A 14,514-nucleotide genomic window follows, 5' to 3' on the forward strand; every position below is an offset into this window, starting at 1 on the left:
CCTGCCTGGCTATCCTGTCCCCAGCGACATCTCCCAGGTCCTCCTGCACATCCACCCGCTCTGCTTCCAGAGGCTATTATTATCCTCTCCCAACAGATAAACATCGAGGGAGAAAATCACCCACTTAGTCCATCCAAAAAATTATCGCCCTCCATCCCACCAGCACGAGCCCGTCTGACTGACAGTTACCACTGTTGACTCGTTGCATTACCTCAGCAGCACAGTGAGATGGATGAAACTATCACCCGCGTTGGCAGATGTGGAAACTGAGGCTCAGCGAGGTGAGGTCGCTGGCCAGTAAGCAGCACGGGGTCTTCTGCTCCATATCACGGAGATTGGAGATGCTGGGTTGCACCTCCCACAGAGCAAAATGTGTGCACGTCATGCCCAGACTCAGTTTCCCTGAGTCCTCCTGCCTTGGCCTGGATCTGTAGCGAGACTGAGAACCAGAGGCCCCGAGACAAGCGAGCCTGTTTCTTGTCTGCTCCCATTAGCAACAATGGGCCAATTAAGGCAATCACTGCCGAGTTATATAACAGGGCATAGGGATCACAGCGCTCAGCTCTTTGAAATCTCCTATAAAAGTGCTAATAATGCATTAATGTATTAAGCGCCTTAATCCTGTCAAATTACCACAGGCTCACTCCTCGGAGCTGACAGTGGGCCTCGGCTCCTGTCCACCTCGCTTCTCCCCCCAGTTCTCCTCAGGAAGCTGTGCCACGCTGCAAGGAAGGCGATAGACGATGTTCGGCAGGGGAGAGATGCTGATTCTTTTAAAGAAAGATGTTGACATGCTAACAAAAAGATTCTTTCTGGAGTCTTTCTCAGACAGAGAGACCCAGGGGGAATGTGGCAGCCAAGGAAAGGGACCCATGACCCAATCCGACTTTGAAGCCAAGGAAGGTTTCCTAGATATGATGACAGCTACCGTGAGACTCCGAGGATAAGTAGGAATCAATCGGGTGAAGAGGAGCTTGGGGAAGAGTGTAGCAGGCCGGGGGAACTGCTTTTGCAAAGGCCCAGTGGTGAGAAAGAATACATTGTCTTCCAGGACTGTGAATGTGTTTGATGTGGTCACAGCTTGGGACTGTGCATTGTGTGCTTACCCTTGTGTGTGGAGAAAGGTGAGTAAGGAGGACTGTGACGAGAGGTAAATAAACCTATGCAACAAGATGACAGAGTGACAGTCTTAGCTGAGCACCTGTGCTTTCAGACACGTCACCTCACCTGTCTGAGCTTTGTTTGGGCTCTTTGTTTCTAAAATGGGAATTCACTAATTTATTTAACAAAGATCTTTCTCTATGCCAGGCTCGAGGCTAAATCTGGGAATATGATGATGGTACCCAGAAGAGCATACCTTCCTTTCCAGGAGCCTAGAGCTAAGCGTAGTCCAAATAGCGTCCTTGGCGCTCAGCCCTTCGGCCCACATTCTCCTGGGGCTATGACTTCTCCCTCTTCTCACATCCAGGGTCTTGGACAGGCCTACTGAGCATGTTGTTGATATGCCCGAGCATCGCCTAATGGCTAATTCAGAAGGACCCCGTGCTTTGAGTCTGGTTACAAGTCTGCGCTCTGGTGACAGACTGTCTGGGTTTCAATCTCAGCTCCAGCACTGGCTGGTCATCTGACTTCGAGCCACTTGCTTCTTCATCTCTCTGAATCTCGGTTCCTTTATTTTAGAAAATGGGAACATGTAACATCTGTGTCAAAGGGTTTCTGTGAGAATTAAGTGCAGTACAGCAAGTTACCCTTGGGTACTCGGTAACTGCTCAGTAGATGGAAGCGATCTTTGTTGATATTTGTTAGCAGGACACCTTGTTAGCAGGATACCTTGGTGCGTGCTGGCTATACGCTGGGACTCTGGAACCTGATTGCTGGCTTCGGTGCCAGTTCTGTTACTTAACAGCTGTATGACCTTGGGCAAGCATTTAATCTGCCTTTGCCTCTCGACTTCCTCCCCTGCGAAATGGGAATAATGAGAGAACCTACCTCCAAAAGCTGCTGTCTTTGTTAATGTATGTGAGGTGCTTAGTACAGTGCCTGGCAACCAGCGAGTGCTACATAAGTGTAAGCTATTATTTTTTTTATGATATTACCTTATTCTTTGCAGTTTGCAAGGAGGGGCAGGCACCAACAGGAGAAAATGAGCTGTGTTCTGGGGCAGCTGAATAGAGGGCTGTTTATCAACCCTCAGAGGGCAACAGAATAAAGAAAATAGCCCACTGCGCTTATCCCCATGGAGTGATCCAAGCCCCGCTCGGTCTACGGCCTGGACCTCTTCAGGGCCACCCCTCCTGTGATCCAGGGAGCCCAGAATGCACTGCGGCCCAGAGCCCAGCCCACCGACCTTCGGGCAGCGATCTTCCGATCTTCCGTCAATCGTCAATCGTGTCCACCAGCCTCCCCTCTGCCCAGCGTCAAGGGCTCAGGGGTGAAACGTGCTGAGTCAGCATGACACAGGGTGAGCCGGGGAGCCCGGTGGCTGCCACTCCCTCTGCTGCCCCCTGCCATCAGTGGACTGGAGGACGTAAACAAGCCCCGGACTTAATTGGCAAAGGGTTCCTCAAGCAGGTGATTTCCTTGACGCACACCATGGGAGCGTCAGCAGGCCTTCATGACCAGCTCTCCTGCTTAATGTGTTTACCAAAAAGTAAGTTTATTGATTCCACAGATATGTTTTTTTCCCCTTTTGCCATAAGACTATTAATGCGAGTTTTATGTAACAGGACTAATAGATCACGGTGTTAAGTCTTCCGAAAATCCCTTGCGAATGCTATAACAATGCTTTAATGTGTTAATCCCCTTAATCCTGTCAAACTTCCAAAAGAATTTCGGGATGCTGACAGAAGAGCTCGCTCCCAGGGCTGGCAGCCACGGCTGCATGTGGCCGCTGCTGCTTTTAACTTTGTGTGGATGGAGAGGTGCTTGTGCCGGTGATAGGTACAGAGTTAGGAGCCGTGGGGCTAGATGGAAGGGAGGCTGATTTGCTGCGAGGAGCTTACAACACAGAGCTGGGTGTGGTGGGCCGGGTAGGCAATGGCGCCGGGTGTGTATTGATTTCCTGGTTTCTCTCTTTTTTTGTCTGTTTTTCGCTCTCTTTTCCGCAGGAGCTTCATAATCTCCACGACAGCCCGCGAGGTGGACGCTGTCACTCTCCCTATTGCGGATGGACGTTTCCCCCTTTTATGAAAACACCAATCGTACTGGATTAGGGGCCCACCCTATTCCTGTGTGACCTCTCTTTAACTTAACTAATTATGTCTGCAGTGACCCTGTTTTCAAATAAGATCACATTATGAGGTACGGAGAGCTACCTCCATACTGATACTGGGGGCACGCACTTCAGCCCCAAACAACCACAGACACATTGCTCCCTGTAATTCCTGCAAGGCCTCCTAACCAGGCCCCTGCCCTCAGGCTCACCTGCTCAAATGCACCCTGCTCACACTCCCAAGTTTTTTTAAAGCACAGGTCTGACAGTCCCTCTTTCTTTCCATTTTTCCTTCCTTTCGACCTTTTCTTTCTCCCCTTATCGCAGGCCAGGCATTAGCTGGACTAGGGGGTCCAACAGGAAACAAGGTAGATGTGTCTTACTGGATGTTACAGGGTCAGCCGCACCAGCACGACACTAGCAACAACAGCTGTTCTCAATCAGACGAAGCATCAGAGCTGGCCCAGGCGAAGGGTTAGGAAGGGCCTCCTGGGGAGGTGATGTTTCCTTAAACTCCGGTGGGATGAGGAGCTTTCCAGGTGAGGAGACAGGGGGAGGGCATTCCAGCTAAAGGAACAGGATGTGAAAAAAGACAGGGAGGCAACGGCACAACTGGACTCACATTCCTAAACCTGTTCTCTTGAGCTCTGTGCTCTCCAGGCATATGTCCCATGACTGAGGAGCCTTTGCAGGGGGCCCACCGGGCCCTTCAGTTCAGGGGGAAATCCCCAGGTAGATTCTGGCAGCCCGTGATGGAGCTTCCTCTGTTACAAGCACAGGTGCCCTGGCCCCAGCACCACGCTCAAGCTGGAAGCCCACGCTCCTGTCTCAACTCCCGCCTCCTGCTCCCTGCTCGGCCCCCAGCCCAGCCTCCGTGCTCTGTCCCAGACCCCCTCCTCCCCTGGCCCTCCTCTCCTGCATGTGTGCTGAAGGCTGGTTCCCTGGCCCCTCCTGACTTCCATTCTTCCATTTACACACACACACACACACACACACACACGCACGCACAACTTATTTCCTTTAATCTTTCTGCCTAGATCAATTTCTCCATTCCTCTAATTATTTTTTCTTGTTCGCTTTTGAATTCCCTCCAATTTATGTGCTTTGACCTGGTAATGAGGTACCCCCGAAGGAAATGCAATGTTCTGTATGTGCCTTCACCAGGATCGTATAGATTTTCTTGCTAACTATCTCCTCAGACCCCGGGTGACATGCTTTCTTAGTGCAACTCTATTAGTGATTGGGCTCTTATAAAGATGCCTTTAAAAGTCACAAAATTTTAGATTATACAGCCAAAGGGACGTTAGAAGGCTTTTTGGTCACGGCTATCACATACATCCCTCTGGTCCTTTCCACCCTCGTTATTTGGAGCTTTTGACGCCCCACCCCAATACTTTTACCTGTCCTGTGCCATTTGCTTGGCCGAGAAGGTCCTTCTCAGCTTCCCCTACCACCATGCACGTGGACAATACCAATGCCATCTGTAAGACTGAGCTGCAATGCTGTCACCGCCTCTAAGTCTGCCCTGGTGGCTCAGGCAGAATTCTGGTGCTTGTCCCTGGTGCTCTTCTTGCATATGACATGTGACTCCAGTGTAAAGTAAACGCTCTGAACTATAATCATTTAGCTGTCTGCCTTTTCTGAGAAGCTGTCAATGCCTTTGGGGACAGGCCCATGTCCAATTTTCTTTATGATTATCTGCTCTTCAAGAACATGGAAAGATTAAGCAGCTGTTAGACTGTGTACTGAGAATTTTCTCATGAAGATGGTCCTTCATTTAAGCATGCATACGGGCATGCATTTGCTTGTTTGTCCTGGAAGTCAGGAGAGGCCAGGGAACCAGCCTTCAGCACACATGCAGGGAAAGAGGGCCAGGTTTGGAGGAGGCGGTCCTGCTTACTGCTTGTCGTTGTGCTTGGTGCTGGGACCATGTGACTGGAGGATGGGGAGATGGGAGATGGGTACCATTTCTGTCTTTTTCTTTCCTTTTTTCTTTTTTTGCCTCTGTCTGCAAAAGAGACATCTTTTCAAACAGACAGTTATCTTTTACTTTCTTCAGTGTAAAAGAAATCAGTGGTGGAATAGGAAGGAATATATATCCATTAATTTCCCAAAGAGATCTAGAAGCTACTGATTTGCAAATCATCCTCAGCTACCCTGGCATGAAGCCCTGTGCCTGCCATGTAGCTGGCACTCAAGAGTGCTGAACATTTTGTTTGAAAGAACGTTTTCAATGACGGAATATGTGTATCTAATACTACCTTTTGCCCATTAAAGAAATACCTTTCACAGTAGCCCAAAGAAGTTATGAGCCAGGTTTTCCTTGAAAACCTCTAGTGACCAAGAGCTCCCTACCTCACAAAGTTCCCCAAGCCAATTCCAAAGCATTCTTGTTGTTGGAAAGGTCTTCCCTAGGTTGTCCTATAACCTCGACCTCTTGGTTTAACCTGCAGGAGACACATAAACTTGGTGTGCTCTGTGAAAGATCTTCTGAGATTTGAAATCAGCAATCAGGCCCTTTCTGTCATTTTTTTTTTTTTTTCAGTTTTAAAGGGATATAATCATGGAATCTTGAGCCATCTTGGTTATCCTCACCTGTATGAGTTCCAATTATTAAATATCTGTTACAGAATGTGGATCTTAAAATAAAACCCACAATTGTAGTTTGGGAGGGAGAGGGAGAGAGAGAGAGGCGATAATGAATAAAAATATGGACAAAGAGATCAATAGATTGATGCTGGAATTAGTTACCGGCGATATGCAGAGTGTGATCGATCCGTTTCAAAATCGACTCCAGGCAAGGCTGTTTACAAAGAAATAAACAGATCTTTTAAATTTTATTTTTACTGTAATTCTTATTGGGAGGCTGGACAAAATTATTTCCAATGAAAACATCTGTTTTGCTAAATGCCATTCAGAGATGGAAAATATATTTCCTGTATGTTGTCTCTGTTTCTCCACTCATGGTAGATATCACCAATTCATTATGATATTCTTCTCCAGTTTGCCTGGATATGACTCTTTCCTAACATAAAACTCCAGACAGCCATGGCCAATGAATCTATATTAGTGTGTGTCTAGTTATTTATCGCCACAATAACAATGCTGCATAACAGGCAACTCTAAAAGTTTGGTGGCATATGAGACTTTATTGCTTATGTACGGGAGTGGTTGGAACTTGGCTCATCTTGGTTGAGCTTGACTGACACTGGCTACATTGTGTCAAGCATCTATGTTTGGCTGGGGTCTTTTTTTCCAGCTGGACTGGGCTGGGCTGAATCAGCTTAGCTGAGGCAATTGTGGTCTCAGGATCTCATCCTTCTTGTGGGGCTAGCAGGCTTTTCTGAATCTGTTTTCATAGGAATGGCAGTGGTCCAAGAATGAGTGGAAATGTACAAAGTTTCTTGAGGCCTAGGTTCAGAAGGGACACGCTGTAACATCTACCTCATTCTAAGGAATGTATGTGGCTGGCCTTACACTTCAGTAGACCTGTCTTCAATCCTTGAATTCATTCAGTCATGTGTAACTCTCCCACCATGGTTTCTGGAAGGGCAAATATCAGAGTCAGAGGAGCCCCAAGGAGTCATCTAGTAACTTTGCAGATGGGGGTACTCAGGCACAGATATGAATAGGGGATCAAGCGCGTGTCATCTTTGATGTGGAGGCAAGGGGAGCATCATTACGCACAGCTCAGAGTTTATGGTTTCACAATATGACGTTTAGCACAAAGGCTGAGAAAGTATGAATTAGAGTCTGACTGGTCTACCCAGGAAGAAGGAGTATGTATTAGTTAGAATTGGCTGCTATGACAAACAATCCTTGGATTTCAGAGGCTTAACACAAAAAGTTTAATTCTTGCTTCCATAAAGCCCACTGTGGCTCTTATAGGTCTGGTGGGCTCTCCTGGACCCTCTCCTTCAAGCAAAGATGCAGACGTTTAAGCTTCTTCCACACAGTGGCTTGTCCAGGGCTTTGAATTCTTCTACCATATCACCTGCCTCTAGCTAGCTGACATAGAAGGGGGGCAGAGGGGAGGATTGCTTGCCGTATTTTAGAACCAAGCCTAGAAGAGGTGGCATCATTTCTGCCCACATCCCATGGACCAATCTAGTCACACAGTCCCACTTTGGAAGACAAGAAGCTTGGAAATTATAGTTTAGTAGTATTCTCAGGAGAAAAAGGAAAAACTGAGTGTGTGTCTTGCCAGTCTCTGGCACAGAGGGTCTAAAGCAGGATTTAAGAGCCAAGGTGTCAGAGCATATGGTAGATTGGATAATGTAAACCAATTATACACACATGCCTTGTGCCACGTGACTTTGCACTATCTCCCACTGTAGTGTGCAGAATATATTTCTTCATCCAGTATTTTTGGGCTTGACCATATGACTTGCATTGACCAACAGAATGCTGGTGTACATGATACGAGTAGAAGCTTTAAATATGCTGGCATAATTAGGTCAGCCTCTTGCACTCCTAAATTCCACTATTGAAAATAATACATCCTGGGCCGCCTCTGGTTTCAGAAAGAAGACATATGTAGCATACTTGAACTCAACCCACAACCTGGAGTCAAGCCCCACCAAGGCCAGAGATGCAACTGAACACTTGGTTGTAAGCCACGAGCAGTTTGAGGTTGTTTGTTATATAGCATTAATTTAATACCACAATAACTAATTACAGGGAGGGAAATGGTTCAACTACGAGGACCAGGAAGAGTGAGAGGATGATCTAAGTGGCCTGAGAGACAGCAGCATGTAGCAACCAAGACAACAAGTCTTTGGAGTTCAACATTTCTGGTTTCAAATCCCAGCTTCCTATGATTTGAGGCAGATTGTCCTAATCATCATTGACCCAGCTCTTCATTCATAAGTTAGGGATAATCATAAAACCAACTTCAAAGAATTGTTGTAAGGATAAAATGTGATTATGTAAATAAAGAGCTCAACATAAGGTCTGACTTACATTCTCTTTACTTTTAAATTCTCATCTAATTTTTCTCTCTGTGAACTCCACCAATCTTTTGGCCTTGTTAACTCTTATTTTCAGCTTTATTGAGGTATAATTGCCAAATAAAATTGTAATATCTTTAAAGCATACAATGTGATGATTTGAGCTACAAATGCATTATGAGAAGATTCCCACAGTTGAGTTAATTAACACATCCATCATCTCACATAATGATCTGTGTGTGTGTGTGTGTGTGTGTGTGTGTGTAAAAACACTTAAATTATACTCTTTTTACCAAATTTCGATTATACAATACAGTATTAACTACAGTCACCACAACATACCTTAGATCCTCAGACCTTAGTTATCTTATAACTAAAAGTTGGTACCCTTTTACCAACCTCTTCCTATTTCTCCTACTCTACATCCCTTGGGGACCACCATTCAATTTGAAGTGACATAAATATATATTTTACAATAGATATAATTAAATATTTACTCCCGGTCTCTTCTATCAGGTTCTACATGTTGAGAGAGCCTGGACCATGTCTATACCTAGCACAGTGCCTGGCACAGAGTAGAAGCTCAATATATGAATAAAAGCAATTACTCATAAATAGCGATGATTGTGGCCATCGCTATCCTACACAGCTCCCTTTGCTCATGGCCTGATGTGTTGGGGAGCCAGACTGATTTAGAAGTCTTGGGTAAGCTGTTGGCAGATCTGAGACTCAAATTCAGGTCTCCCTCCTTCTAGACTGATAATATTCATCTCGCTCACAGCCCTGGTCCCTCCACTGTGTCATTCCAGAGTCACAGTTTACATGCTGGGCTTGGAACCCTCCCTCTTTGCCTGAGAGGATTAACCAGCAGTCAGTGTTCCAGCCTCCCATTTACTCACCAGTGGATGGAAACATGCTTTCTTTGTGTACAGCAGTTTAGCTAGCATTTCCTTTTAACTTTTCTGTGCACGCTGTCTGGCATCCCCAAATTGGCCTTTGTAGGCAAGTCGATAACAACTCATGCGTGCAAGGTGCATATTCCTGCCACACGGACGTTAGGCCAGCTATCGAAGTACCTTTGGTTGGAAAGGAAAGTTCTGTTTATGACTGAGGCAAGTGCAGATGAAATGATGCTTTCAGATGTATATTTGGGTAGATAACGCTATTCCTCCCCCTCCTTGTGTCTCCAGTTGTTGAGAGCCCTTCTCTCTCCTAAGAGCTGTCTACCAGTAGCTTTAGTTGAGGAATTCTTGTTCATTCACACACTGCAAATGAAGAAAGTGGGGAGTATTATCTTCTTGAGCTGCTGTAGTCTAATTCAGAGATCTCTGGTTGAAGTGAGGAGACCTAGTTTAAGTTCATCCAGAGCCTCCTGAACAAAAAGCACAAGTCAGTTTCCCTCTTTATGTTGTATTTTCCCCAATATATTGGGCATCCCATGTTACTTAAAGGTATAATGAGGGAGACAGCATGGAAATCCATGGAGTACTTTCCATGTGCCAAGCAGTTAACATTCATTATCGAATACTCAGAACAACCTTATAATCTCATTTTCTGTATCAGGAAACAGGTTTAGAGAGGGAAGGTAACTCACTTGAAGCCACAGAGCTTGGGTGGATTGGACACCATATTTAGCACACCACATAGCAGCAGCGTGATGTTGATATTGTAACTGTGTCACAGGAGTTGAGGTCTGACTATAATGTTCCTGGGAAATCAAGCACAAGGTAGATCGGGCAAGACATAGACTAATATAAATTAGAACAGAAGATTATCACTGCTTGGTATTAATAGAGCATTTTCTTATTCTTTTAAACTTCACACATTATTATCCAGATGAGGAAACCGAGGCTTACAGAGGCTAAATAGAGACTTATAGAGGCTCATAGAGACTTCTGAAAATGAAATAGACATACATAGTTAGTAATAAAGTTGGGACTTGAATTTATGTGTCTGACTCCCAAGCCCAGTGCTCTTTTCTTGGCCATAGAGCCTCAGAAGAGGCTTGTGTAATGATGATGATGATGATATCAGCAATAATGGAAATGATGATGATGTTGATAGTGTTGCTAGTGACTACAATGACGATGATGATGATGATGTGATAATAATGAAGGTGATGATGATGGTGTTAATATTTGCGTTAATGGTGGTTATGGTGAATCTCACTTGGATTGAGGTCTAGGGCTGGCCCATGACATTGTGAAAGAGGCCTCTTTCAGATAGCCTCAGCTTAATCTTTCCAATTTTATCTCTACTCCTCTTTCCCGATCCTCTGCTCTAGAGGAATGGGCTTCCTCTTTTCAAAAATGTATTGCCGAGTCTACGTTTTCTTTCATAGTTGTCAACTGAGAGCAACCCTCTTGAGACCTTGATCTTGGACTTCTAACCCCTAGAGCTGTGAGACAATACATCTGTTGTTCAAGCCACCCAGTTTGTACTACTTTGTTAAGGTAGCCCTAGAAAAATATCTCACATGTGGCTATTTAAATTTAAATTAATCATCACTAAAAATGTAGTTCCTCAGTCATACTAGTCACTTTTCAAGAGCTTAATATCTACATATGGCTATTAAGGCTAATGGCTACCGTATTAAAAATATAGATGGAAAATAGTTCCATCAGCTCAGAAATTTCTCTTGGACAATATTGGTCTGGAGTGATCATTTTTAACCCTAATTGCATTTTAGATTATCCAAGGAGATTTTTAAAAAATCAAAATTTCACATGAAGTTATAAGAAATAATATAGAGAGATCCTATATACTCTTTACTCACTTGCCCCCACTGGCACCATCTTGTAATACATTAGTAAAATATAGTGACTAAGATATTGACATTGATATGGTCAGAACACAAGAGTTCTTAGTCACAAGGATCCCTTCTGATGCCTCTTCCATTTTTTAAGCTACTCTCCCTGGCCAAGCAGAGAAGAGAGACATATTCATGGCACAGCAAATGACATGGAAATGACCGGAGGAGGATAACTTTGTGAGTTCTGCAATTAATCCAGCATAGAACAAAGCACAAGTAGTGGAGAGGAGTCAGAATTATCTCCCTGAGAGATGGAGATGCCTTCCCTTCTGCCCAGAAGTAAGCCACGAGAACAGAGAGAAGTAGCCCATCTTAGAAAAGTGCTTTAAGCATTGACTTCACGGGGTCTTGATTCACTTGGTAAAGTTTATTGGTTGGCAACTCCTTGTAGCTAAAAATCCTGTAGCATGGGATAAATCAATTAGTTTCTGCTTAGAGGACTTTTTACCAGTTGCGCAGAAAGGGAAGGCATTGGGGTTGCAGGAGTGGTTCCTGTATGTGGGGGTATCCTGAGTTGGGAGCGCCCAATGTGACGTTCCACTCCCGTTCAGCCACCGAAAGTTTTCCTCATTACAGTCTCACGTCCCAGAGGGAACAAAAAGCAGAGAAATGGGTTGGGAATCCCATTTATATTCATTAACACCCTAAAGATGAAAAATACCTTTCCATTATCCCTGGGATAACTCAAGCCCATTGCATAAGAAAATGTTATCTCTCTTTGTCACTGCCAATCTCAGGGGCAAGAGATTAGGACTTCCCGGTGCAGAGCAAACCGTAACCTTCCAGGCCCGTTGGTTTCCAATGTTAAGGCAGTTAAAGACAGGTTTTCCCAAATGGGCTCCCAGCGAGGCATCAGGTTCCTGAGATTCGTGGAGGGAATCAGAACCAGAGACACCCAAAAGAGGCAAGATTGGGGCTTGACGCATACCCTTATCCTCCTTGAAAGCCACTGGATAATAATCAAATATCGAATTCTTCCTTCATCTGAAGAACTGCGCTAACCTAACCGCCCAGGCCTCCATTCCACGTTTGCTGCTTATTTATCTATTGAAAATATCTTTAGAATTGAAGTGCGACATATTGGATCAGGAAAGTGCACTTGCTGGATCAATGTCGAGTGTCCACTTCGGTGCATGTTTGCACACCTGAACTCCATATGGCCACCACCTACGTCAGGACAACATGGAATATCCCCAGCACCGCAAAACATTCCCTCGGCTCTTCCCAGTTAGAATCCCTCTCGGGTAATGGCTCTGCTGACTTTGATCACCATCTCTTCGTGTTGCTTCTTTTGAACTTCATATAAATGGAAGCTTCCAGCATGTACTCCTCTGTGCCTGGCTTCTTTCGCTCTATGTTATATGTACGAGCTTCACCCACATCGTGTGAATCAGTTCTTTGTTTTTGCTGCTGGGCACTGTACCATCACATGAACAGACCATACTTGATTTATCCATTCCTTTTGCTAATAGATATTCGGGTCGCCTTCAGTTGGGGGATATTTTATTTACCCGTTAAGTTTTTTCATTATATCTATTTTCGTTTGCATATGTATGCACAGGATCTTGCTGCAAAACTATATTTCTTACTGTGTTTTGTGTTTCTTATTCTGATCACCCAGTTCATGCTTCTTAGTAGATCTCACTTACTCTTTCATGTCCCTGTCTTCTGAGCTACGTGTACTGCGACTAACATCATCCCATGGTGCAGGGGAGGATATGGAAGTTCATGGTGGGCATGGCATGTGTCCAAGTTCATGCAGCTTGGGAGTGGGCAAGCCTGGGTTTGAACTCTAATGGTCTGCATCTAGGGCAAGGGCATTCTCGGAGCCTTGCCCTGTGTCTTTGAGGTGGAAGTCACCTTTATTCTAGTGGGCCATCATGAGAGCTGAGCCCACCTCCTTCTGTCCCCAAGCTGGACAGACACTCGTTGGTTTCTCAGGATTGGTGAGTCAGGCTGTAAAACGGCTTTTTCGCTTCAGAGTTGTCTGTTGGCATGCGTATGCCTCCTCTGAGCCTTTGATTGTTGTCATCTTTCCTTTTTCCTTCCAGTAATCAAATCTAATCTAATTTCTAGTATTTTTAACTGAAATTTTATTTCCAAGGGTTGGGTCCTGCAAAATTGCCAGTGGCTCTGAGGACCTTAGAAAGAGACTCAGGAGAGTGTGCGTGGGTACAAATCGATCTCCGGCCAGGGAATTGCCCTAATATTCATGCAGATTGCAGCGAATGAATAATAAAGACACATTCTGAGCTGGCTTGGGATCGATTACCTTGAGGAGGGGAGAGGAGGAGTGCCGCCCCCGGGCAGGGGGCGGGCTCAGCAATGAGAGTAAGATGCTCCGGGAGGGTCTGGAATGATGACAGGGACCACAGCAGAGACAAGTGCTGCCCCTCCCCTGTGGGCAGCGCCAGCCTTCACTGAGAGATGTTCTGTTTCCACAGACTGCGAGACCATCAGGATAAGAGGGCTCCTGGGGGTCAGGTGGAAAGACATGTTTCTACGCTCTGCAGAAATGGGACTCACACTGCCGCTTGTTGAATGTTCATGACCTACCAGGGCTCTGTTGAATAATTTTTAATATCCTATGCAAACTTTCAGTAAGAAGTTATATAATCTCACCTAGCAAAAGACAACATCGCAACACAGAGGGGTTAATTAACTTACCTAAGATCACACAGCAACCAAGAGCCAGAACTGGCATTTGAACACACTGTGTCTGACTCTAAAGCTCTAAGGGTGGCCCATGGATCCACATGATTGCCATCACCTGGGAGCTTGTTAGGAATGTAGAATCCAGGCCCCTTTCCAGACCTTGAGTCAGAATCTGCATTTTAACATCTCCATGGGATGTGTGGGCATCTCAAAGTTTGAGCCGTATGAATCTAAAGGATTTTTGTTCCCATAACTGTCATGTAGAGTTTGGCTGTTGCTAAATAAACTGATTAACTAGTTAATTAATAGACACACTCCAAGTTGAATTCCAGGGTCAAAGAGTAATCTTCAGCAAGCCACTTAATTTTCACAGTAGCATCAATAAGTTTCTGCAGCCAGTGAGAGAGGAAAGTGATTTCTTTACCTGGCGTTGGGTGAAGATTACCGGGGGTGCCAAGACTTCTGTTCTGGGGCGCCCAGATGCAAGGGCTGGGACAGGAGAAAGCCTGTGTGGAGAGGAGGGGGTCACAGTGCCAGGCGCCATTTATCCAGCGTTCACTCTGTGTCAGGCACCAGGCTGAGTGCTTTCCACATGTGGTGACCATGGTTAGAGTCCGTTAATCTAGGGGCATAAGAACTCAACTATAGCTTCTTTTCTTTTTTCCTGCCTGAACTGAACTTTTATTTTGAGCCCCTAGTTTGCTGAATGGCAGAAACCTGACTTGGGTCGCACCTTGCCCTGGGGTTATGTCTTAAGTTCCAGGGGCCTTGCAGGGGGTCAGTCGAGGCATTGTGGGATCTGGAGAGGTGTGGGCATTTGGTACTATGTATGTCATCATCTCTATTCATGCTGCTGGCCGCCAGGACATTCTGGTTCCCATGCCATG

This window comes from Rousettus aegyptiacus, unplaced genomic scaffold (assembly GCF_014176215.1).
Source record: "Rousettus aegyptiacus isolate mRouAeg1 unplaced genomic scaffold, mRouAeg1.p scaffold_m13_p_3, whole genome shotgun sequence".
NCBI classification, from domain to species: domain Eukaryota; kingdom Metazoa; phylum Chordata; class Mammalia; order Chiroptera; family Pteropodidae; genus Rousettus; species Rousettus aegyptiacus.